The sequence below is a fragment of the Meles meles genome, chromosome 2 (assembly GCF_922984935.1).
Source record: "Meles meles chromosome 2, mMelMel3.1 paternal haplotype, whole genome shotgun sequence".
In the NCBI taxonomy this organism is placed as follows: domain Eukaryota; kingdom Metazoa; phylum Chordata; class Mammalia; order Carnivora; family Mustelidae; genus Meles; species Meles meles.
The window spans coordinates 98,697,885-98,725,493 of record NC_060067.1 but is presented as its reverse complement, the minus strand read 5'-3'; the positions used below and the strand labels follow the sequence as shown (position 1 = coordinate 98,725,493).

General features: G+C 40.4%; 1 long non-coding RNA gene across 2 annotated transcripts; it reads right to left on the bottom strand.

Moving 5' to 3' along the window:
- Positions 1-2,076: 2,076 nt before the first annotated feature.
- LOC123937134 lies at positions 2,077-26,781 on the bottom strand. 2 transcript variants are annotated; one of them, XR_006817417.1, is made up of 3 exons: positions 26,727-26,781; positions 23,861-23,977; positions 2,077-2,529 (listed from the first exon to the last, which is right to left on the bottom strand). It is a non-coding gene; the product is annotated as an uncharacterized LOC123937134 (long non-coding RNA). The 2 variants fall into 2 exon arrangements; XR_006817418.1 differs by having other exon boundaries at positions 26,683-26,738.
- Between the last annotated feature and the right edge of the window lie 828 nt (positions 26,782-27,609).

The following is a 27,609-nucleotide window of genomic DNA, read 5'->3' as shown; positions in this document are numbered from 1 at the left end:
AAATGATGATACAGGGGAAAGAGAATGGAAAATTGTGGGTGCACTGCCCTTGAGGAGGCAAGAGGGCGTAGAATCCAGCACACAAATGGAAGGGATGGTATTAGACCACAGCGTGGATCGTGTATCCACGGTAACAGATGAGAAGACAGACTGCTAGAGTGCGATATTGAGGACATGAACACATATAATAGGTAGTACTGTGTGGGTAGTCTATACTGCATCCTTCGGTCCAGCTCTCTTGAATACGGTTCCTTCTCTGTCGCCATGACCAGAACCTTAATCAAGATCTGTGTGATCTCTGACTTCATTGTTGCCCCACATCCTTCTCGGAGACACTGGTGACCTTTCTTAAATACAAATCTTACCATGTCATTAACTGCCTTTAATTCCTACCATAAAACACATATAAGGGGTAAAAGAATAGAGAAAAGATGTGAACAGAGGAGTCACAAAAAGGAAATACTATTTTCACTCATCAAATTGCGAATATGTTAAGAGTTAACACTCAGCTCTGGAAAGGTTGGAAGAAATTCTATTATCACTGATGATAGGAATGTGCATTACAGTAGTCTTTATGGAAAGGGGTTTAACATCATATGGTGTCCATTCTTGGACCCACTAATTCTGCTATGAATCTCTAATGAGGAAATAATCAGAAATGTGAATAAATACAAGTGTGCCCGTCGTAACTTTTACTCATGATAGTTAAAAAAGAGATAATTTAAAATTTCAAGAGTATATTGAATAGTATTATATAATTCATCCACAAATGTTATTCATCCATTGAAATTTTATGTATTCAAAAATAAGTGCAGGGGCGCCTGGGTGGCTCAGTGGGTTAAAGCCTCTGCCTTCAGCTCAGGTCATGATCTCGGGGTCCTGGAATCGAACCCCGCATCAGTTTCTCTGATCGGCAGGGAGCCTGCTTCCCTTCCTCTCTCTGCCTGCCTCTCTGCCTGCTTGTGATCTCTGTCTGTCAAATAAATAAATAAAATCTTTAAAAATAATAATAATTGCATATAAAATTTTTAAGGATTTTATTTACTTATTTGACACACAAAGAAAGAGCACAAGCAGGGGGAGTGGCATACAGAGGAGAGAAAGAGGCAGGCTTCCCACTGAGCAGGGAGCCCATGCAGGGCTCAATCCCAGGCTTCCGGGATCATGACTCGAGTTAAGGGCAGATGATCAACCTAAGCACCTGCATATAAATTTTAAAGTTAAAAAAAAAGCATTTATAGTATTGATCCCAATATCAGTACATATGTGTATGTAAGTAGAAAAAGTAATACATTTATATAAAGTATATAAAAATACTATTGTATTTTTCCCTAGCTAGTGAATTTATGGTAGTGGACTTTATATAAAGTATATAAAAATACTATTGTATTTTTCCCTAGCTAGTGAATTTATGGTAGTGGACTTTATTTTCTTCTTTGTCATCTATATTTTCCAAGTTTTTAGAATAAGCATGTACCACTTCTATCAAAAGATGTATTTTATGAAATTTAAATGGTTCTCTTTTTTTTAAGGTTTTATTTATTTATTTGGCAGACGGAGATCACAAGTAGGCAGAGATGCAGGCAGAGAGAGAGAGGAGGAAGCAGGCTCCCTGCAAACAGACAGCCCGATGCGAGGCTCGATCCCAGGACCCTGAGACGACGACCTGAGCCGAAGGCAGAGGCTTTAACCCACTGTGCCACCCAGACACCCAAATGGTTCTCTTTTTTAATACAAAGTACACATTATCAGATGAGCATATAGGGCCCATCTTTCTCCTCAGATCATCACGCCTCTTAGTCTTGGAATGTCCGCTCTAGACACACTGAACTGCTAATGGTTTCAGTTTGAGGTCATTCTGCTTCCTGCCATCCCACTACAGGATATTTTGTCCCTTGAGGACTGTTTTCCTGCTTTTCTTATGTCTACAGGACAGTCACCTCCTATGTCCTCTCGTCCTTGAAGACTCATTCAACGAACACTTTCTTAAAAAATCCTTTACTCCCACCCTCTTTTCTCCACAACCTGAAGTATCCCTCTGTTGATGTCCCCTAATAATTGTGCAACTCTCACTGCATGGTTATCATGGAAGCTATTATACACTTATGTCATATTATCTATACTACAGCTGGATTATAATTATCTATGATTTTATTTCTTACTTATTTTTATTTTTATTATTATATAATTTCTCATTGCTGCTTGACAAATTAACCCAAAACTTGGAGGCTGTGAATAATAAAGGATTATTATACACAGAAGATTATAAAAGGCTATTAGCTTGAAGTTTCCACAGATCAGAAACTGGGGAGTGGCTTTGCCGGATAGTGCTGACTCAGAGTCTCCTTAAGTTTCCATCACAATATCAGCTGGGGCTGCAGTCATCTGAAGGCTTGACTGGGACTGGCGCTTCTGCCTCCAAGCTCTCTTCTGTGACTGTTAGCAGGATGTGTCTTCCTTGCTGGCTGCTGGCCAGAGGCCTCGGTTCCTCTCTACGTGGGCCTGTCCGCAGCACAACATGGCAGGTGACTTCAATCAGAGTGAAAAATCCAAGGGAGAGAGAGAGAAAGACAGACAGAAGTCACCATGTCTTTTATAACGTAACCTCAGAAGTGACATACCATCACTTCTACATACTATGGGTTACCCAGATCACTGTCTAACCAGGTGGGAGGAGACCAAAAGTGCATGAATATCAGGGATCACTAGAGGCTGGCCTGGAGTTCATTCTATTTCACCAGCCTAAACGGAGCCCTTTGTACCCCCAGCACTTGCTTCTATTACTGTCTGCTTAACAGTTGGTGCTTAGTTCATTTTTGTTTAAATAATTGAATGAATAAGTAAATGCTAATTCTATGCATTTTAAAGGCTCAGTAACTGCTTATTAGCTAACCATCTCTTGCTACGTAAGGCAAGAGGCTAATAAGGATTATGTCTTAATTACAGAAGAATCTCTGAGCTCTCCAGACTTTAGGAAGCCTTTCTATAACAAGGTAGGATATGGGCGGATAAGTGGGTGGACAGAAGGGTGGAAAGTTGGAGGGAGAGAAAGACAAACAGAATATACTCAGTCCAACTTCTAATTTATAAAGAAAATAATTTTGCTTCCTTATGTTTAAGCTTTTCTCATTTCTTCCCCCACTCCTATTCTTTAATGCTTATTTCTCACAGCAACGTGGCCCCTGGGATATTTTCAAGTAACTTCTAGAAAAACTCCATTATTGTGTTTCTAAACTGAATAAATAATTTTTATTTTAATCTTTCGCGTGTCGTGTCAAATGACAATGTGTAAAAAGCTGAGTTTCAGGCATTGGGTTCAACTTAAAGAGACTTAATTTTTCTCCCTTCAGACATCAGAATTAGCAGGCTTTTGTTGCTATCTTTTGGCACTGCTATTGTTTTGGAGATGATGTTTGTTCTGTGTAGTTTGGTTATACAGACGTCCTCTGCCCGAACCGTTCAGAAGAAACTGGGTGTAAAGTGTAAGAAGTAAGAGTGAGAGAAAAAAAAAATAAATCTCTTTATTATGGTGCATAAACCTTCAGTGTGAGGGGACTTTGCAGCTGCGCAAGGAGAAAAATGCATTCAAAACGATAATGCCAGTGTGAATAATCCTTTCTCGAATGCTGCTTGCAGACCGCTCCAGCTTTGTCAGGTGAACTTGAACCGGGCCATCAGCTTTGCCCCCATTCCCATTGCACACTCTGTCTATCACCCCGGGGCATTCACCATCTTGACTGTTGTTTAAAGAGAACAAGCAATCCATCATTGAACCAGGGAGTCACTTTCTCATAGAAAAGTAAAATCAGCATGTGACACGACTCAGCCCTAGTGTTTTGCAGATTAAAATGATACATGGCGACTCACGTGTTACTAGGAAGATTAAGTCGGTTATCTTGTTCCGCGGCTCAGACAAAAGAATCCCCCTCAAGCAGTAAGTGGGAGCTTTACAGAAGCTGAAAAAGTTGGACCCCACTGTACGTGGTAAAAGAGGATTGAACAAGAAGACAGAAAAAGAATGTTATTTACATCTCCACACCTTCCCCACGGAAGACGGGACAAAGAAGAGTCCATCCCAAAAGGGGGAGCTGTTAAATCTTTGCAGAAGACTTTACAGTTTGAGACGCCAATTTTATGACCAGAGACACACACACAATTTACTGTCTGACTGCCTCCTCAATTGATTTAAATATAGTGAAATAAATGAGCAGCCGCTGGCCTGGGGGCAGTTTGCTTCATAAGAATAAGTTGCAGATCCTGCAGCTACAGTATCAAGTTATTAACACTCTTATTCCATTGTGTGATCTACACAGTAATAAAATTTTAAATGAATCTCTTATAGAAATGAGCTCACAATGGACAGCCTGTAATTTACCAAGCCACGGCAAGTATTTATCATATCTCAGAAAATAGCATCTTTTTCAATAATTGAAACCGTAACTGTTATATTTGTTTTTACAAAGTAATTTTCAAAAGGGGGCAGACAAAAATAAGTATCAAAGTGCTTAATTTTAGATTCAATAAGTGCATTAATGAAAATTAATGTACTAAGAATCCATTTCTTCCTCAGGAAATATTTTTTAAAACTTAAAATAATTTTAAACTTTAATACACGTTTTGCCATTTCGACCTTAACACTGTAAATCACACAGGTTAAAGAGAAAGAATCCTATGTTTTCTTTCAGGTTCTGGTGAATTTGAGGAAATGCTTTCTTAAAATACAGACCATTTTTCTAGTTGAAGGGGGATTCGGAATCAAAGAATGCCCTATTCTGCTACTTCTAACTAAATTTTCAAACATTGCTCATCTATCACCAGCTGGATATGTGTTATATAAGTGTTCTGTAAGAACAAACGAGAGTCCCGGAAATGTGTACGTTTTCTCTGCCAAGGACAGAGACCAGATTTAACCTTCTTTTCCTACACAAATCACCAGAAAGGAGAAGGACTGTTTAAACACTTTTGTTAGACATTTGACATGGTCTTTTCCAAATAACAGAAGGACGCACAGCGACTGGCTTTGAGGGGCCGTATTCCCCATGTGCTTTCAATAGGGAACATTCTCTCTGGGCCGAGCACCTGGATCATGTGCAACGTTCCCTTGGGCGGGACAGCAGTCACGGAGCCACCTGCACTGGAGAGGATGGTGGATGAGGGACAGGAGCCTCTGGCCAGCTGTAGCCTTCCCCAGCCTGCAGGGCATATTGGAGCATGAGCTGAGCCAGGCCAGGCCAGACCCGCACTGGGGCATCCATCTCAGTGGCTGTCCTCTTTGCCCCACCATAGACAACTTAGCAAGAGCCTTCAGTGGGTATAAATAAAGGGTAAGAGCAACGGAGCCCAGGAGCCTTTGAAACATGCCTGTGCAAAGCCTCGGAGGCATCAACTGTTCTGACAAAGCCAGTTTAAAATATCAGAGCCCTAGGACATTCAGACAAGCACCAGACCACCTACTTCAAAATAGACCTAAGCCCATCCCCTCCCCCCATCTCCTCTTGCCCTCCCTCCCAGCAGCACAGCCTCTGTACTCGGCTGAGCTGAGCAAGGACAGACACTCAACAAAGACGCTTCCTAGGTATCTGGAGACAGTGTGGTCTCATAGAAAGGTGAACTAAACCTGACATCTCTAAAACCTTACATTGCCAAGTAGTAGCTTTTTTTTTTTTTTCTTTTAAACACTCAACACTTGGTTCCAGAAAGGAGGAAGATAATGCAATCAAAAAGAAGACTGTTGGGGCACCTGGGTAGCTCAGTCATTAAGCATCTTCCTTCAGCTCAGGTCATGGTATCAGGGATCGAAGCCCGACATGGGGCTCCCTGCTCACCGGGAAGCCTGCTTCTTCCTCTCCCTCTCCCTCTCCCCTGACTTGTGGTTTCTCTCTGTCAAATATATAAATAAAATCTGAAAGAAGAAGAAGAAGAAAAAGACTATTGCTTCAGATTCATCTTATAGAGGCCGATAACAAGTCTGTTGTTGTTGTTCAGTGGCTACATGGCAACTGATGACTCAGAGGTAGACAGCTCCCAGATGTCCTGAATATCAGGAGAATGCCAGACTTTGTCATCGGTGACCTAAAAATTAAGTTTCAATACAGACCAGGATGAATTAAGTGCTTGATCCCTTGGTATATGTCAACTGTTTTACTGCCTTGACTGTTTTTGAAAAGGTGCCCAAAATGCCATGCTCTGAACATTTACCGACAAGAGTGTAACTCAAGTGTTTTTAAAACATGAACTGAAAAAGATACTTGAGGAAAGTTAATATTCTATAAATGTTGAAGTTCAAGTTATGAAGAAAATATCGTTTTCAGGAAGCATTTTATAATTTGGCATAGCTGAGTCGTGCAAATGCTAGAGGAGAGAAGGGGCCTTACTAAGAGGTTTGCATATTTATTATAGTGTTTTCCATTGGAAGGATTAATGATCTATTCCACTCTTGCTGAAAACGTCTTCCCTTCTGCCCCTGCAAAATAGCCCTACAGTGATTTTTCTCTTTCAGACTCTAACAAAATCATGTTTCTTATGAAAAGAGGTAAGCCTCGGAGAGGTACCTAAGTCTAAATTCAAACGTGTGATCTTTAGGGAAATACCCTCACCTTTTTTTTTTTTTTTTTTTAGAAAACTGTTTAAAAATCCAGAGTGTGAATAGCTGCTTCTCAGTTGGAAAGGTCACTCTGAGTGCACTGTCCACAACATTAACTAGAAATGACCCTTGTCATCACTCTCAGCGTGTGGGACAGAAGAAACAAATGAAAAGACACACCCAAAAGATGGTTTCTAGAATAGGCCACTTGGATAATAGATGAGATGTTGTACTCATGGGTCGCATGGGCCTCCTGAGGCATTGTTCCCACTGCGCATTGTAGTGTGCTGGGTGGCTTCGAGATGACAAGGCCACAGGGAACCGCAGAGTCTCAACCAGACCGCCATCACAGAGTGATGGAAACGCTGTCTGTCTACTTTCAAATCTCCCAGCTGAGAACACTCCTTTAGCAACAGGCTTCTAGTTTTGGCTTTGCATTTTCCTGACAATGTGTTCTTCTCTATGCACATTTTTCTGGACAATAAATCAAGAAAAATGTTTTCATCGAATGATGTGCACACAGTTTTCTCCCCCTGCTTGGTAGCCGTTGTCAGGAAAGACTTCACTGAGCAGACTGTGCTTTGTCCTTGCCACGGTAAACAAAGAGTTAAGTTCCAGAGCCAGCTGGTTGCTTGCCAGGGAGGTGAGAGAGGAAAGAGAAGCCTGCCTTCCCTTTTCTTCCCATACCACCAAGTTTCATCTTCTACACTCCCATCCCCCTCTCCTGCCTCCTCCCGCCTGCCCCTTTCTACCTCCCTAAGACCAAAAACATACAAATTAAAAAGCAAGGAGTTGTGACACTGAAGTTATTCCTTTGGCTATACCTACCGTCTGGTCTTTCCTCTTCAGGGCAATACTTAAACATCAACTTGTGGGGTGCCTGGGTGGCTCAGTTGGTTAAGACGCAGGCTGCCTTTGGCTCAGGTGATGATTCCAGGGTCCTGGGATCGAGCCCTGCTTTGGGCTCCCTGCTCGACAGAGAGTCTGCTTCTCTCTCTCCCTCTGCCTGCTGCTTTGCTTAGTTCTCTCTCTATCAAATAAATAAAATCTTTTTTTAAAAAATCAGCTTGTGCTCAGTCCCTTCTGGTTCTACTTGCAGTCACTCTCTTGAGGCCTCCTGGAAGGGCAGGGGGCAGGGAAATCACAGGAACATGCCCTAGCTCTGCTGTGCACCAGAGAGTGGCCTCAGAGTTCCCGTGTGTGAAATAGGTATAAAAAGACACAGCTAGGGACACTGTCCTAAGGACTAGAGACCATGCATGTGAAGGGCTTAGCACCGTGGCCAGCACATTTTGGTGTTCTGTAAAGGATAGAGCTTTAGCATCATTATAGCCACGCCCTTTCCCCAGGGCCGTCTGGCAAAATCCATTTTCCCCTCCGACTCTCACCAACTTTGGCAGCCAAGACCTCTTCCCTGTGTGTAACCTCAGATTCTCCCCGAGACTCAGGACCGATCCTGGTCCTAGGAACAAGTCATTTCTGATCAGGGTGGGGAGTGGAAAATGCAAATAACAGCACAGATGACAATAGAATTAGAGTTCGTGTACTTACTGACGTTCATTCATCATTACCACGTCATCTTGAAATACCATTGAAACCATATTAAGTTGCTATTTTTGAAGTCAAAATCATCTGATATTGGCAAGTTCGTATGATTTCAAATTAAATCATGCCCAAACACGATCCTCTCATTTTCTCTCTCTCCAGCCTCATTCCCAAGTAGTCCTACATCCTCCAGACTCACCTGACTGCGGGTCCCCAGATGGGTCGGGCGCTCCCACACCTGTTTCCCAGGCTCTTTCCTGTGCCTACAGTATCTCCCCCTACCCACCCTCCTTGGAAATTCTTGTCAGTCAAGACCCTGCGCTTGTCATTTCTTCAGGGATCCCTTCTCTGGCCCTTCTCCTCACGCTCTCACATACACACACACACACACACACCGAGAGGCTCCATTATACAATCACACATCTTTGAGGTGGGACCTCTGTTGCACAGGAACTTCTCGTTTATGAGTCTGCCTCCCCTATCAGATTATGAGCAGGTGAAAGCGGAAATGGAGCATTCACTTCATCAGCGCCAAGGCCTAGACCTGCACGTGATTGTTAATCAGGCCTTGCTGAATGAAAGAAATAAACCATTAAAAATCACAAGATTAATGAAGAGTTTAGTTTTATGGGACTCCTGGGTGGCTCAGTTGGTTAAGTCACCATCTTCAGCTTGTGTTGAGATCCCAGAGTCCTGGGATCGAGTCCCATATCCGGCTTCCCCTGCTTTGCCGGGAGCTTGCTTCTGCCTCTCCCGGTGCTTGTTTTCTCTCTCTCTGCCAAATTAATAAATAAAACCTTTTTTAAAAAAATGTAGTTTTATGATTGGACCGTTGGGTCATAACTCGTGGTGAAATACAGTATTTAACATTGCACCATGCACATAGCACGTGTTCCATAAATGTTTGTGAACTGAATGAATGATGGCAGGTGAAAAATCTCTTAATTAGATCCAGAGGGTCCTCTTTATTTGTACAATCCAAATAAGAAAGGCGTTCTCAGACACTGAAAAAGCTCTGCCGACATCTTTGTCTTACAAAAGACTCATCTGAATGATAATAAGCATGGAAAATGGATTAGCTCTTGGGTGGACAGGGGTTTTTTTGTTTGTTTATTTGTTATTTGTTTTGGGTTTTTTTTGTCTGCATGCAAAAGTAAAAATGCTTGAGTGCCCCATCATTTAAGGAGATTAGGTCCCCTCTTATTTTTCACGATTTTGATTTTAGTACTTATTTAATTAAGAAAATTAAACTATCTGTGGGTTGCAAATTAAAATTGGCAAAAATTAATGGTTCCTTGTATTTATTAATGTTGATTTTTACTATTATTTTATGTATCTGCTAATTAGACAACTCTGGAGAATTGATTACCATCTGTTCTTGGACTCTGGTGATAAGGCATAATTATCATTACGCGTACTCTACCACTGTGTGGCCAAAATGTGTTAGTAATCTAATTTTTTAAGATGATTAATTGGGGAACCTGACTGGCTCAGTCAGTAAAGCATGCAACTCTTGATCTCAGGGTCGTGAGCTAAAGCCCCACACTGGGAACAGGAGATTGCTTTAAAAAAAGATGATCAATAAACATTGCTAATTCACATTACATGTATTATATGATAGACTTTAGATAAAGCATGAATTATCTTAGAAATACAGAAGGTCTAATTTATTGGTCCTGGCTCAGAAACCATCTGTTTTTAAGTGCACTAAGAAGGGTATTTTTCAAGGTGCATGAATTAAAGAATTTACCTCCTTCTTTAGACAGAGCAGATAAACATCATTAAGATTAAGGGCACATTATAAAACTGTAACAGACACTTAATCTTGCTGTATCAAAATGCTGCTTCCTGGCTTTTTCCTGATTAACCTCAGGGTCAGTCTTCATCACCCCCATGCAAGGGTTAAAAGAAGACTAATAGCAACAAACTCAAGATCTTAAGATCAGAAAAAGCACATGTGACGTCACCATAGCTGTGTCTGGTGCAGAGTAAATACTCCATCGATGGTTGTTGTTGCTGTTGTTTTATCACCATTATTATCTACCACCATATTTTCATTTTCTAAACCAAAGCGGAGTCACAGTTACACACAAAAGCAAAGTTTTGCTTACTCTTTTTTTTTTTTTTAAAGATTTATTTATTTGACAGAGTAAGCAGAGAGGCAGGCAGAGAGAGAGGAGGAAGCAGGCTCCCCGCTGAGCAGAGAGCCTGATGCGGGGCTCGATCCCAGGACCCTGAGATCATGACCTGAGCTGAAGGCAGAGGCTTAACCCACTGAGCCACCCAGGTGCCCCAAGTTTTGCTTACTCTTTTTTTTTTTTTTAAGATTTTATTTATTTATTTGACAGAGAGAGAGAGATCACAAGTAGGCAGAGAGAGAGGAGGAAACAGGCTCCTTGCCGAGCAGAGAGCCCGATGCGGGGCTCGATCCCAAGACCCTGAGATCATGACCTGAGCCGAAGGCAGTGGCTTAATCCATTGAGCCACCCAGGCGCCCCAGTTTTGCTTACTCTTGAGCAAAAGCTATTCCTACTAGAACGCAGGTTGCTCTAATCCTTGTTTACTGATAGAATCTTTCTGTGTAGTTAACGTCACTAGTCATCCAAGTGGTGTTTCTGTATTTTCCATGCTTCAGTCTCTGCTGTAAGTCCCTTCAACATCATGAATCTTACATCCTGATTAGGAAAACCCGTGTTTCCAAAGGCGTCCTCTTCCAGTAACGTCACAAATAGTTTATGATCAGGGCTGAAGCCCTGCGAAGCTTTGGGGGGGTTCCAATCACCTGAAATCAGCACATATTCATTTTTCTATTGCTATGTAACAAATTACCACAAATGTAGCACCTTAAAACAACACAGCGTGCTATCTCACAGTTCTGTGGGTCAGAAATCCAGACTGGTGTCGCTAGGATCTCTGCTCAGGATCTCACACGGTTAAAGTCAATGTGTCAGCTAGCTATGTTCTCATCTGGAGCTTAAGTCCCTTTTCCATCCTCATTCTTGTTACTGGCAGAATTCTGTTCCTTGCAGCTGGAAGAACTGCGGTCCCCATCTCCTTGATGGCTGCTGGCTAGGGGATGCTCCCAGCTACTTGTGACCAATCTCCAGTCCTTGCACAGAGCCACTCCATCTTCAAAGCCAATAACAGTGCACTGAAATCCTTCTCATGCTTCAAATCTCTCTACTTCTCCTGCTACCAGCTATAGAAAAACTTCCTGCGTAAAATGGAGTCACCTGACTGAGTCAAGCTCACCTTGATAATCTTCAGATCTTAAGATCAACTGCCTGGGGATTTTACATCTACAAAATCTCTTTAGAGCATTACCTAGAAAAGTGTTTTGACTAACCAAGGTGTGAGAATCTTGGGAGGCCATCTCTAAAATCCTGCCTACCACACACACGATGTGCATTGGGTTCTCCTGATTTTGAGATGTGGAGTTTCATGCATGTTTTAAAGTTTTTAATTGCAAGGAACAGACACTCTTTCCATGTGAGATGCATGTGAAAATCCAAGAGCTGGAGCAGGTAGGGGATCCACAGCAGGTGTTAGTAAATTTTTGCCCAGGTGATTTTCCAGTGACATAACCTAGCCACTCCCCTGACTGACTCCCTCTGTCTTTCAAGTTTGTATTTCCAGAGTTTGCTTCTATTTAGGATGTAGAATACCAGAAGAGAGACATGGTGCCTTCCCACCTTAGCAGCCAAAAGAAGCTAGAAAATCTACAAACTGTTCTTGAGCCCATATGAGAGCTGAGGTTACAAGGCAATCAAATAAATTAAATCCCAAATAATTGCAAGCCCCTTCAAGGAGAGATAGGAAACACAAACTCTTTTACCTTTGGCAAAACATAAAAGAAAGAGATGACCACGATATAAGTTAGTAAGGAGAAATTAACTAAAAATTTACTGAAGTCTTAAAGGACAAGTATATCTGTTTGGAAAAGCTGGGAGTCGAAGACACAAGGGGGCATTGCCCTAATTCCCAAGTTCTTTTCCACTGGGGTCTCATGAGAAAAACTAGGGACAGAGTAGACATGGAGGAGGTGATCAGTGTACAGGCATATAGGAAATTTGGGGCTGTCACTGTGGCAAACGTATGACAAACCCACCCAGTCCGCTGGGTCATTCTCTCATAAAAAGCAAAAAAGCCTGAGCCTACTGGAGGAAGGGGCAGACCTAATTTTTTCTAGGGGCTGAATAAAAGCAAAAGCCTTATGCCCATAGGCAAAAAGAGGAAAAGTCTTGGACTCGGTATCCTGCACTGGTATAAGGATAGGTGTACTATTTCTGGGAATGGATAAGAAACTCTTTTCTATCCATGACCTACAAATCAGAATTCAGCAGGCAAATACTGATAAAACCCTGTCCCTGAGAATCAGGCACAGAGAGGCATGTCCATTTTCAGATTTAAATGTTATTCAACTCAGTCTGTATTACTCTTCTACAAATGATGTCAAGACTTCATTGAAATGATATGAAATTTTGAACAGCATAAAAAACCCCACCATTAACAGGTAAAGCAGTCAACAGAAACTAGTCATCAGATATGACCCAGATGTGGAAGTATCAGAGATTTTTAAATCACTACGATTAATATTTAAAAGATTTAATAACAAAGTTGATAGCATGTATGAGGACAGAGAGGGAATCTCAGCAGAGACATAAAAACTATTTTTTTTCAAGCCAATGGAAATTTTACATAAAGAAAAAGAGAAATACATTATCAGGGTTGAAGAATTCCCTAGATGTGCTATCAGCAGATTGAGCGCAACTAAAAAAGAGTCAGTAAATTTGAAGATAGATCAGTATATATTATATAAACTGAAATTAAAAGAGTTAAAAGAGTTAAAAAAAAAATGAGTAAAGCTGGGACGCCTGGGTGGCTCATTGGGTTGAGCCTTCGGCTCAGGTCATGATCTCAGGGTCCTGGGATCGAGCAGGGAGCCTGCTTCCCCCTCTCTCTCTCTCTGCCTGCCTCTCTGCCTACTTGTGATCTCTGTCTGTCAAATAAATAAATAAAATCTTTAAAAAGAAAAATGAGTAAAGCTACCAAGAACTGTGTAACAATATAAAAAAAACCTAACATATATGTAATTGGATTTCCAGAAAAAGAAGTCATTAGAGAATATGGCAGAAGAAATATTGAATTAATTTCTGAGAAACTTCCAAAATAAATAAAACACAAAATTCTATAGGCCAAAAACCCAGAGAATTCCCCCAAAACATAAATACCAAAAGAAGCCACACCTAGATCCTATAGTCAAAGTGCTGAAACCAAAAAATGCAGAGAAAATCTTGAAAGCAGCCTGTAGTCTGAGTTATGAAGGGGGTATAAGGTTATAACGTACAGAAGAACAGAGATAAGAAGTACAGAAGGTTTCTTGTCAGAAACTAGACAGGTCAGAGACAATGGAGAAATATATTTGAAGTACTGATGAAAATCTCTTTTTAAAATGAAGACAAGGGGCGCCTGGGTGGCTCAGTGGGTTAAGCTTCTGCCTTCGGCTTAGGTTATGATCCCAGGGTCCTGGGATTGAGCCCCGCATCCGGCTCTGCTCAGCAGGGAGCCTGCTTCCCCCTCTCTCTCTGCCTGCCTCTCTGCCTACTTGTGATTTCTGTCTGTCAAATAAATCAATAAAACCTTAAAAAAAAAACACAAAACTAAAAATGAAGACAAGAGAAGTCCTTGGGGGGCTCAGTGGGTTAAAGCCTCTGCCTTCGGCTCGGGTCATGATCTCGGGGTCCTGGGATCCAGCCCCATGTCTGGCTCCCTGCTCAACAGGGAGTCTGCTTCTCCCTCTCTCTCTCTCTCTGCTCCTTCTCCCTCTCATTCTCTCTTTCTCTCTCTCAAATAAATAAAATTCTTAAAAAATACTTAAAGGTAAAAATGAAGACAGAGGTTTTCAAATAAACAATAGCTGAAGGATTTTGTCACAAGCAAAACTGTGCTACAAGAAATGTTTGAGGAATTTTCTCATGAATCTATAAAAACTAAAGAAGAGTGGCAGAAATATTTACAATCAATTTATTAAGGAGAAATAAATAAATATAAATGTATATGTAAAGGATGATTTTCTTATTTTCAGTCACTTAAAAAGATAATTGTGTAGAGCAAAAATTATAGCAATGTGTTATGATAACACAAAGGGTAGGTAATAGTAGATATAACAAATATTGTAAGTTTCTTATATTATACATAAAATGAAATGATATTATTTGAAGATAGACTGTGATAAGCTCATGGCAGATATTGTAAGCTCGAGATTAAGCATTATGAAAAAGTCCAAATGAGAATATAGTTACTAATCAATAGCAAAGATAAAAAGGAATCATAAAAATAAATCAAAAACAAGACAGAAAAAGAGGAAAAAGGAGAACAAACAGAAAACAACTAGAAAGATGATAGATTTTAGCCCAACCATATCATTAATGGTGAAAACATGGGGGTTGGGGAATTCACCACCAAACATTAATCAAAAGAAAGTTGTAGTAGCTATATTAATATTAAACAAAGTGGGCTTAAGAAAAAAAGATTATTATTAGAGGTAATGAAGGATTTTGATTGGAATTAGTATTGAGTCTATAGATCAAATTGGGAATCTAAAAAAGTGACTCCATTTTTTAAATTTTTTTAAGATTTATTTATTTATTTTAGAAAGAGAGAGCTGGGGAAGGGGCAGAAGGAGACACAGAGAGAGAGAGAGAATCCCTAGCAGACTCACCACTGAGCATAGAGCCTGACATAAGGGGCTTGATCCCATGACGCTTAGATCATGACCTTAGCCAAAATCAAGTTGCTTAAGTGACTGAAGTCTGATTGTTGGCATCTTGGAAGCCCCACCACTCTTTCTTACCTTTCTGTCCCCCATCTGGTCAAGTGACCAGGAAGCCCAGGTCCTTTCTCCTTTGACACAAGCAGGAAACTAAAAGTATGCAAATTCCAACTTACAGAAAGGGTTCTTAACCAGCCCCGCCTTCTAAACACCATAAAAACCAGGGCACCTGGGTGGCTCAGTGGGTTAAGCCTCTGCCTTCGGCTCAGGTCATGATCTCAGAGTCCTGGGATCGAGCCCTACATCAGGCTCAGCAGGGAGCCTGCTTCCCCAACCCCCACCTCTCTCTGCCTGCCTCTCTGCCTACTTGTGATCTCTCTCTCTCTCTGTCAAATAAATAAATAAAATCTTTATAAAAACCACAAAAACTGAAGCCCATTCATTCAAGCCATTTTAGACATATCTGGAAGCCTGTCTTGTTCTCCCCAGACAGTTTTCTTATGTGAGTAGTACTCTCTTCACACCCTTTTGGTGCATTTGTGGCATCATTTGTCTTGACATCCAAATTTTGCAGCTGCAGGCCGATCACAATAGGGGAAAATTAACTACTGTAACAACATAGAATCTTCTGTTCCATGAATACCATATATTTCTCTATTTATTTAAGTCCTCTTTAATATTCCCATGAATGTTTTCTAGTTTGCATCATGCACGTCTTGTCCATATTTTGCTATATTTATCTTTGAGTAGTTGACATTTTTTATGCTATTGCACAAAGTATTATTTACTTATTTCAAATTCCAAATGTTCTTTAATAGTTCATGGAAGCATAATCGAAGTGCCATCAGCAAGATGGCAGAGCAGATGTTCTCTACCTTCAACCCTTCAACCCTTCTACCTTCAACCACAGTGCTCCGATTTTGACAGTCACCCACAGACAAAAGTCCATTCATGGGAGTTCAGGAGCCCAGGAGAGGAGTTGCACACCATTATAGCAGATGAGTCTGAGAATAGATGCACTGAAGAGGGTAGGAGGAATAGTACCACAGTGCTTCCGTCACTCTTCCCCCAGGCAGGATGGCTCAGTGTCAGGAGACACCTCTGCAGGCATGGTTTCTCCCACAGGGAAAACTGAAAATATGTGACTCAGAGCCTGGCTTTCCTAGCTATGCAGTATGCTACCCAAGACACCCAGATTACTGAGGTGATTTGCAAGCCTATGGGGTTGGAAGAACTTAAGAGTATAGCAGCCAGGACTCTGAACTCATCAAAGAGGTCCTACTAATGGCTTCATGGTTCTTCTGTCTACTAACCTATTCACAAACTCCATTAGGAAACCCACTCACCAAAAACTGTGGATGCCTCAAATATGGGGCCCCCAATTGCCCCCACATCCATTCCTAATGTTCCCCATGCACAACCCTACACTCCTCTCTTCCTAACTCACAAGCATTTCAGAGCACTGCCCCAGGGGAAAACGGGAGAACCTCAGCACCTAGCCTGGTTTTGCAGGATTGAGACAAGGTGTACAATCTTAGTTATTTCCTCCAAGGAAAGCAGAAAGTGTGGAGTGAGTACACCCACAGAGGATGTCTGAAACCACTTCAGAATCCTAGCTGGACCAACATGTGAAGGTATCTCTGTCCAAAAACCTGTCGGTAAAGTCTGAAGAGGTACTGACTCCTTCAAAAGTGAAAACAGCAATGTAAGACTTCAAGGAACCTGAAAAATCAAGGAAATACAACACCACCAAAGGAACACAATAATCTTCTAGCAACAGACCCAAAAGAAATGGAGATCTATGAATTGCCTGACAAAGAATTCAAAATGATTATTTTAGGAAGCTCAATGAATGTAACTCAATGAGTACAGAGATAATGCTGTTAACTCAGTAAAACAATGCATGAATAAAAGGAGAAGCTCAACAGAGATATCAACTATCTAAAAGAAAAAGTAAGAAAGGAATCTCATTTACTATACCATTAAAAAATAAAATACTTAGGAATAAATCTAACTAAGGAGGTAAAAAATTTGTATTTTGAAAGCCATAAGACACTGATGAAGAAATTGAAGGCTCAAATAAATGGGAAGATACCTTATGTTCTTTGGATTGGAAGAATTAGTATTGTTAAAATGTCCATACTATCCAAATTAATCTATAGATTCAATGCAATCTCTATGAAAATCCCAATGCTATTTTCCATAGACATAGAAAAAAAATCCCAATTTTTTTCTGGAACGATAAAAGATGCCAAATACCCAAAGCAATCTTGAAAAGAAGAACACAGTTGGAAGCATCACATTTCCTGATTTCAAACTATATTACATAACCATAGTAATCAAGGGTCTGGTACGATTTTACGATTTTATGTCAGTACCATACAAACAAACACATAGACCATAGAACAGAATAGAGAGTCCAGAAATAAAATACAGTCAACTACTCTTTAACAGAGGTACCAAGCATACATGCTGGAAGAAGGATAGTCTATTCAATAAATGGTTTTGGGAAAACTGGATATCCACATGCAAAAGAATGAAACTGGACCCCTATCTTATTCCACTCCCCAGAATTAAATTGAAATAGATTTTAAAAGCCTTCAGTGTAAGATTTGAAACTATAAAACTCCTAGGAAAAAACTTATGGGAAAAGTTCCTTGAAATTGGTCTTGGCAATGATATTTTTGGATAAGAAACCCAAAGCACAGGCAACAAAAGCAAAAATAAGCAAGTGGGCTACATCAAACTAAAAAGGAAAGGGGGAAAAACCAACAAAACGAAAAGGTAACCTGGGGTGCCTGGGTGGCACAGTCATTAAGCGTCTGCCTTCGGCTCAGATCATGATCCCAGGGTCCTGGGATCGAGCCCCACATTGGGCTCCCTGCTCTGTGGGGAGCCTGCTTCTCCCTCTCCTTCTGCTGCTCTGCCTGCTTGTGCTCTCTTGCTTTCTCTGTCAAATAAATAAATAAAATATTTAAGAAAGAAAAAAGAAAAGGTAACCTAGTGAATGGGAGAAAATATTTGCCAACCATATATCCAATAAAATGTTAATATCCAAAATATATAAGGGACTCATACAACTCAATAAAAAAACAACAAACAAAAAAAGTAAAAAATAAAGAATAATACTATTTTTAAATGAGCAGAAGAACTGACTAGACATTTCTCCAAAGAAGTTATACAAATGGCCAATGGGTATATGAAAAGATGCTCAACATTACTAATCATCAGAGAAATGCAAATCAAACCAATATATCATTTCATGCCACTTAGTATGGCTAGGATCAAAAAGGCAAGAGATACCAAGTGTTGGTGGGGATGTGAAGAAAAGGAAACCCTTGTATGCTGTTGGTAGAATTGTAAATTGGTGCAACCATTACAGAGAAGTATGGAAGCTCCTCAAAAAAATCTAAAATGGAATTGCTATATGATCAAGTAACCCCACGTCCAAAGGAAATGAAACCAGTATCTCGAAAAGATATCTGCACTCCCTTGTCCATGCAGCATTATTCACAATAGTGAAGATATGGCAACAACCTAAATGTCCGTCTACTCGTGAATGGATAAAGAAGATCTGAGACAGAAAATACAATATTATTCAAGGAAATCCTGCCATTTGGGACAACATAAATGAAACTGGAGGACATTACACTAACTAAAATAAATCAGACAAAGACAAATGTTGTACAGTGATCACTTACATGTGGAATCTTAAAAAAAAAAAAAGAAGAAAGGTTAATTTCATAAAAACAGAGTGTAGGGGCGCCTGGGTGGCTCAGTGAGTTAAAGCCTCTGCCTTCGGCTCAGGTCATGATCCCGGGGTCCTGGGATGGAGCCCCACATCTCTGCTCAGCGGAGAGCCTGCTTCCTCCTCTCTCTCTGCCTGCCTGTCTGCCTACTTGTGATCTCTGTCAAATAAATAAATAAAATCTTAAAAAAAAAAAAAAACCAGAGTGTAGAATGGTGGATGCCAGGACCTTAAGGGGTAGGAGAAGTGGGGAAATGTTGACAAAAGGGTACAAGTTATAAGATGAGTAGGTTCCGAGGATCTAATGTACAACATAGTGACTATAGTTAATAGTACAATACGTATATTTAAAATTTACTAAGAGTAATTCTTAAGTGTTCTCATCTCAAAAAGCGAAAAAGAGGGGTGACTGGCTTGCTCAGTCAGTGAACCATGAAACTCTTTATCTGGGGGTGTGAGTTCGAGCCCCACATTGTGTGTAGAGATTACTAAAAGTATATATAATAAAAATAAATTTTAAAAGATATGTAATTGACTTCTGTAGAATGTTCTTATCTCCTCTGGTCATACTCAATGCTCTTGGTTCTAGTAGCTTTTTTGTAAATAGGTAATCTTGTCAACAGTGATTAGTGGTATTTTACTTCTTCCTTTCTAATCTTTATGCCTCGAATTTCTACCTCCAACCATTAGCACTGACTAGGAACTCCAGTGCAATATTGAATAGAAGTGGTGAGAGTAAACATCCCTGCTTTGTTCCCAATCTTAAAAGGAAAACATATAGCCTTTTATCACTAACTATAATCACTGTAGGTTTTTTGTTGAGGTCCTTTATTGGGTTGCCAACATAATGTCTTTCTATTCTTAGTTTTCTGGGAACATTTCTGATGAATTAATGTTGAATTTTGTCAAAAGTTTTTTCTGCAATTATTAGACATATGAATTTCCTTTTTTAGTTTCTTAATATGGTGAATTACATTGGTGAATACTCAAAAGTTGAGCCAACTTTGCACCCTTGGGATAAACCTTACTTGATTCTGATGTATTTTTATATATATATATTGTTAGATTCAATTTACTAAAATTTGAGGCTTTTTTTTTTAAAGATTTTTGTTTACTTACTTGACAGGGAGAGACATAGCGAGAGAGGAAACACAAGTAGGGGGAAGTGGGAGAGGAAGAAGTAGGCTTCCTGCCGAGTAGGGAGCTGGATGCGGGGCTCAATCCTAGGACCCTGGGATCATGACCTAAGCAGCAGGCAGATGCTTAATGACTGAGCCACCAAGGCGCCCTTTTAATTATTTATCTAATAAGCAAAATAAGTTAACACTTAATAAACTAAGCTATAAAAACTAGCTATCTAATAAAATAAATTTCTTTTATTATAATGTCTTTTTTTTTTTTTTAAATCAGGGCAATCCTTGTCTCATAGAATGTGGTGAGAAGTATTCCAATCTCTTTTATTTTCTGGATACAATTGGTGGATTTGGTGTAATTTCTTCCTTAAAGATTTGGAAGAACTCATGAGTAAAAACTAACTGCGTCTGGAATTTTCTTTTGTTTTGTTTTGGTTTTTTGTTTGTTTTTGTGGGTAGTTTGTAAGATGTACATTCAATTTCTTTAACAGGTTAGAGACCTGACACTAATAGGAAAGTCGCCGTGTTCGGGTATGGTTCATCTGGTACAAAGTACCTCCGCCATCAGCCGCTAAGGAAATAGAGATTATGTCTTTCTGGTTTTGTTTTAAAGATTTAAAAGAGTGGGAATCTAACTGTGTTTAATGGGTACTGAATTTCTGTTTGGGATGATGAACAAGTTCTGGAAGTGGATTGTGGGGATGGTTGCACAATATTGTGAGGGTATTTAATGCTGCTGGTTGTACTTGAAAGTGGTTAAAATGGTAGATTTAAGGGCACCTGGGTGGTTCAGTTGGTTAAGCAACTGCCTTTGGCTCAGGTCATGATCCTGGAGTCCCGGGATCGAGTCCCACATTGGGCTCCCAACTCATGTGGAGTCTGCTTCTCCTTCTGACCTTCTCCCCTCTCATGCTCTCTCTCACCATCTCTCTTGCAGTTAAATAAGTAAAATCTTTTTTAAAAATGGTATATTTATGTTATATTTTACCAAAATAAAAAAGTAATAGGTGTTCAATGTTGAAAAATAGAAAATATCAAATAAACAAAAGTTATAAATTTTTAAACATTCATAATCCAAAGGGATTACTATTAATATTTAAAGTTTGAATGTCTTTGTCTATAAAACAAAAATAATAATAGTGCCTACATCAAAGGGTTATTGTGAGGTTTTTACACAATAATCCATGTAAAAAACTTAGGAACAGCCTTCACATGGGTTATGTTCATAATGAAATGCAGCTGTTATTTTACCTATTATGTGATAATTTTACACACATTATTGTAAACTGCTCCTTTAAATCTAATGATATATTGGGAGTATATGTCAACGTGAGTAAAAAGACACGTGATGTCTTACTCCTGTGCACTCTTCCACTTTAAGAAAATTAATGCCCCCACACAGTTTAGTTACAAGGCTCTTATTTACTACAGCAATGTGTAAACTAAAGAAAAACTGGAAATAGTCTAAATATCCTGTGACTGGAAATATAGTTTACAGGTGTGGAACCAAGAGTTCAGAAAAGCTAAAGAACTTACTCAAAATTACACAGAGAGCTCGAACCCAAACCCAACCCTTTCATTACAAATGCTGTGCTTTTTCTTTCAATATACTCCTTTTGATTATCAAACCATTAACCATTAGTATAGTATAGGCAAGAGGGACTTTTGTTAGACCTTGAATATTTTGAGAAATAGAACTTTTTTCAGCTTGTAGGAATTCTCACTCTCCCCTCTACCCGTTGCCCCAGCAAAAGACCGTTGTTAGAACCTTCTTCCAACACATGCTCCTGCTTTATTTTCAAATCATCAACTGATCAGGAACCTTAAGCACACCAGAAGTTTTGAATACGTGGTCACCTTCTCCTGGGAGATCTTTGGTCAAATTACCCTCCATAGGCCTAAAGTCCCCTCAATACTCAAAGTGTATTTAATGACTTTCTCCTTCTTTGCATAAATAAATAAAATAACAGGGGCACCTGGGTGGCTCAGTCTATTAAGCGACTGACACTTGACTTTGGGCTCAGGTCATGATCTCAGCGTTGTGAGATAGAGCTCTGCACGGGGCTCCAAGCTCAGCTCTGCCTTCTTCCCACTCGTGTGCACGTTCTCCCTCTCTCTCAAAAAAATAAATCTTTAAAGATATGAAATAGGGGTGCCTTGGTGGCTTAGTCTAAGGATCTACCTTTGGATCAGGTCCTGATCTTGGAGTCCTGGGATCAAGGCCTGCATCAGGCTTCCTGTTTATCAGAGAGTCTGCTTCTCCCTCTGCCCATCCTGCTGTTTTTGTTTTCTCCCCCCCTCTCACAAATAAATAAATAAAATTTTTTTAAAAATGAAATAACACATTGTAAACTATTTTCTTTTTTTTAAGAATTTATTTATTTATTTGACAGACAGAGATCACAAGTAGGCAGAGAGGCAGGCAGAGAGAGAGGAGGAAGCAGGCTCCCCACTGAGCAGAGAGCCCGATGCTGGACTCAATTCCAGGACCCTGAGATCATGCCCTGAGCCAAAGGCAGAGGCTTTAACGCACTGAGCCACCCAGGTGCCCTGTAAACTATTTTCACTTAAGTCATGCTGTGATCACTGTGCATCTTTCTCAGAAAGAAAAAAAACTTTACAACACAACGACAAATAGAATGGAATGTTTGTCAAGTTCCTTTGGGTAATTTTTCTCCAGAAATTATACCAGTTTACTATTTAATGTTGCTACCGAAAAAGAACCAAGCGTCACCTTGACTCAAACAAGAAAATGAAGTGAGGATTAGATGTTTCCATTGTCAATCTTATTTGCCTGAGCAGAAGCATTCAGATGACTTTAAGGTGACTTTGAAGCAGATGCCATGTTAGGGGCAAACCCAGTTGGAGAGTCTAGACTTGCTTAGATAGATAAGAAAGAAAGAAATCTCCCAAGGAAGGAGCTGAAACTGATTGGATTAATCTACTGAGAGGCAGGAAATAAAAGGACATCAATTTACCCCATGAAGGTCTCCAGATCCCTTGGTGTCCTGAAATTGCTGCCCCTTTGTTTATTGTTAAAGCAAAGTAAAGCCTGTTTTAAAGAAAAGAGTCATACCCCAAACTGGCGAGTGCCAAACATACACCCTGACAGAACTTTAGGAGGCTTGTCTTGATATTTCACGTGTTAATTGGTTATTTTTAATTACCTGGGTGATACAAACTTAGAAAATTTTATACCCTATTGTATATAGTACGAAGGAAAAGGGCCTCCCTTACTCCACCAATCCAATCCCATTCCTCTATGGCTACCGTTATTATATGGCTTCCATGTTTGTAAGAACAAGTGGATAAAGATAAAAACATGTTGATATTTTAATTTAGATTGGATGACTCCATGCCTGCATTGAGCAAGGCATTACAGTCCACAAAGTTAATTCTGCAACCCCTTGAGAAAGAACTCGGCCTTCTGGCCACTTGCTCTGCTGTCCTCAGCACACTGGATAGTTCCAGCACTGCACGTCCCCGCCCCGCCCCGCCCCAACCCATCCCCACCTACCCGCCCTCTCCCGCTCAGCTTCGAAGGAAATGCAAAGAATGTGAGTTCTCATAGTTGCCCCTCAGGCAGAGTTCCTGGAGTTCAGTGCCAAAGTTATGAAGAGGGGACGCTGACTCCACGGACATCCGGGACCTGGAGAAATGGCTGGCTAAAATGGCCTGAGGGGCAGATCCAAAGCACAGGATGTGAATGTGTACCTGTGTGGCCAGCAGTTTTGGAAAGGGATGTGATAGCTTGCAGTTGGTAAAGAAGGGGTACAGAATGTCATTAAAAACATTTTCTTGTTCTGGAAACACATCACTGTTGAAAGCAACTTGGAATTTTTTTTTTTAAGTTTAGTTCTCCCTCATTGCTTTCTAATCACCTACTCAACTTGTATGCCTTCCCTTTGCTATGGTGTATGTGATGTCCTTTTTTGTGTATGCTTGATGTAGGGTCAGGGTGTTTGTGACCACAGTAGGTAGATCCACGTAGAGGGTATATTATCATGAGGGTACGGTTATCATCTGAAAAGGTTCTTCTCCTCTACTTCGGTGCTTTGGTCCCCTTTCCTGAAACAAACCTGTCTGTGTATGGAACCAGTTGATTTCCGCTTCCCCTTGACATTCATGGGCAGTACATCATCTGGTCATTTGTGACTTTTCAGATGTGTGGTTATAGTTCCAAGTAGTCTCCCGACCTGTGGAGACAGGTAGAAGATAGCAAGGCTGTGTTGACAGTGGGTCTGTTCTTCATCAGCTCGGCGACTTGTCCACACTCCAGGCTCATAGCACTTAGGTTTCAAAAACATCTTGAACCCTTGGACTCAGTCCCAGATGATGGAACTGTAAAGGCTAAATCCTCAAATGCCAAGTGCCTGGTGTGTTCTAGTGGTCTCCCTTAACTGGGGAGCATAAAGAGATTTAGAAACTGTTCTGTTTTTCTGGACGGCTGGGGCTCCTGGGCTATATTCTTGTGCCATTTGCCTAGCCCTGATGTACTCTTAGCTGGAAGGCTGTGGAACACATGTGAATAAAAAAAGTTCTCCATTAAAAAAAAGGGGGGGGGCACCTGGGTGGCTCAGTAGGTTAAAGCCTCTGCCTTCGGCTCAGGTCATGATCCCAGGGTCCTGGAATCTAGCCCCGCATCAGGCTCTCTGCTCAGCAGGGAGTCTGCTTCCCCCTCTCTCTGCCTGCCTCTCTGCCTACTTGTGATCTCTGTCCGTCAAATAAATAAATAAAATCTTTAAAAAAAAAAAGATTGGATGATTCCGTACATAATATTCTACAACTTGACATTTTCATCTACTAAACTATTATGGACAATTTACCTCTTCCCAGTTTTGCTTAAGGCAGACTTTCCCGGGAATAATGTACATGGGAAGCATGACCATAGCTAATTCAAGCCTCTTGCCAAAGAACCCTCCCAAATTATATGCACATAGCTTAACCAAGGCCATCTGGAAATAATCCTTCATATTCGTATTTATTGTCTTACTCCTCGGTTCCTGAATGCCCAACCCAGTCTAGTGCCAAACTGGTTACATCAGAGTCAGTTTAGTTTGGGGGGGGACACCTGGGTGGCTCACTGTGTTGGGTGTCTGCCTTCCATTCGGGTCATGATCCCAGGGTCCTGGGACTGAGCTCCACATGGGGTTCCTTGCTCAGCAAGGATGACTGCTTCTCCCTCTCTTTCTGCCCTTGCTCATGCTCTTTCTTTCTCTCAAATAAATAAATCTTTTTTTTTAAAAAAGAATATATTCTGACCCCCTAACCTGCACCACATCCACAATACTTCACAGTATTGTTGCAAGTATGCTTTTCTCACCTCTGGAAGACCCTAGATGCAGCTTGAAAAGATGAACTACTGTATGAGGCAGAAAAATTTTTATTTAGGCAGATCCATTTATGACCACATCTATGACAGAGGTTGGGGGAAAGGTTAACATTTGAGAAAAACTACTTTCTTCTTATCAAAGAAAAAGAAAGAAGGATGTGTCTTCATTGAGTATGCATGTAAATAAGAGATTTAGAACTGACTGTTCTTTGTCTATAAAAAATTACTTCATCAGCATTAGCATGACAAATATTTATTGAGCTCCTACTGTGTGGGAGGCAGTGTTACAGGTAATGGAGATAATACTGAACAAAGCACACACACACACACACACACACACACACACACACACACACACTTGTCCTCCTGGAGCTTGCGTTCTAATGAAGGAAAACAATGTAAGCAAAACACAAAATACATTACTTGTTGATGATAAGTTTAAGAAAAGTCAGGATGGGTAAGTTGGTGCTAGGTGAACGCTAGCTCACAGGAGGGAAGTAAAAATCCCAGCTGCCAGGCTTGAGGCTGGCTCTTCAGGTTACACTACCTCTCCTCTGAGGCCCGCCTTCTCCCCTCTTCAGCAAACCAGACCATCATGTTAATAAGAGTTGATTTGTAAATAGCGTCTCCCTCACCCCATCTCTACCCCCCTTTGGCCAGGCTCCTACTTTTCTGCTCAATGGCACAGATGCGGCTTTGAGCTGACTGGGACCAGGCAGCTATTAGCAGCAAATCCAGTGAGGGAAATTAATGAAGGGGACAACTAATAAAAGACAGCTCAGGACAGCCAGACTAACTTGCTCGGAGCAGTAATTAACTTTTTTTTCTTTTTCTCTCCCCCCACCCTGCTTTTTTTCCCTTAGCTCATGAAGGTAAATATGCCATCAGCCCTGGTCCAACTCTTCTTTATTAAAATGGCGAGAGCAGAGCTATTCATCGGGACCTGAGACTTAATCTGTTTTTGCCCCAAGAAGAACAATTTTAAATTACTTGTGGGATGTGTTTATAGATCCATGATGCCCAAATCAAGAGACGCCTTTAAAGATGAGAAATAAAGAAGGCAGATGAAGGAATATGAGTCTCTGAATAAAAGAAATAGTCATCCTCTGCCTGAAAGCAGCTTAAAAGACAGAAATCTTTTTGAAAGCTTTGCTTTTCTCCGCCACCTAAAATGACTGGCTTCTGTTCAGTGCAAGTGCTGAATGAAACACAAGATCGGATTCAAGGTGCATGGCAAGTCTTATGCATCGATGTTAAATACTAGCCCAGCTAACTAGCCCAGTTACTTCTCAGTTGTCTTCCTCAAGCTTCTAGTTTCCATTTTCAAAGACACATTTATTAAAGGCATCTTAAAATTTGGTTCCCCCATCTACTTTTGGAGATCAATCTGACTCTTTTAAAAGTAAATCTTTCTAAAAACATATCAAGATAAAAACAGTTAGGGTGTGTCCAAAAGTGTTTCTAAAAGCAAATCTATTGTATCTTACATGATCTTTGAAAATCAGAGCAAGACGAGACTTTGGACATACCCCGTCTCTTACCACAGGCAAGTCAGGCTAAGGGACTTACTCATGCTCATGTAGTCCTACTCAGTAATAGAAAAGAACTCTCACCAGGAATTCAGCCTCTTGACTCAGTCCAGAGCTCTGGCTTCTCCAAATGGAAAAGCCTCATCACATATACTCTGAGTTAATAAGTTAATTACAGGACTTCAGTTAAACATGTTTGTTTAACCATGTGTCCCCTTATAGGGTTGGGTACAACAGGATCAAAAGACGTTATCACAGTGAGTTTTATCCATAGTGTTCCAGGAATCACTCTACTCTTCAAAGGAACCTCCAGAACTTATCAAACCACCTCAATCACATTCCAGATAGAATGAGACAAAAACATAATCACCTTCAGGGCTCTCTCAAGAATAGTTGGCTTCATTCAAGAGGGGCATTACCCTGTTAATGGGTACCCTCTTGCAAAATTGCCCTCAATCAGCCAACATTATACAAAGGAGAGTACAGCTCCATATCATTAATTATTTCCCACAACGTAGCAGAAAAGGCAGGTGTGGTAAATGATAGAACTTTATACAACGTTCACTTTTACATCAGCAGTGTAGAGAAATAAAATTGAAGTTTATTAAAATGAGATAGAGAAAAGTGGGGTCAGGGACAACACATGCTTCAAAAATGAAAACAGCTTTTATTGTATAAGGTATGTCGAGTAGTCAAATTCATGGAAAGAGAAAGAATAGTGGTTGTCAGAGTAAGGAAAATGAGAAGTTGTTATTTATTGGCTACAGAGTTTCAGTTTTGCAAAATGAGAAGTTCTGGAGGGTACTTGCTCAACTGTGTGAATATACATGAAACTATTAGACTGTACACTTACAAAATGGTTAAAGTGATTTTAAAATCACTTTTAGGCTGCAGAGTCCAAGGAATGAAAACTTTTTTGCATGACCCAAAATTAAAATTAAAATGGCTTTTATAAGAGAATCTTCAG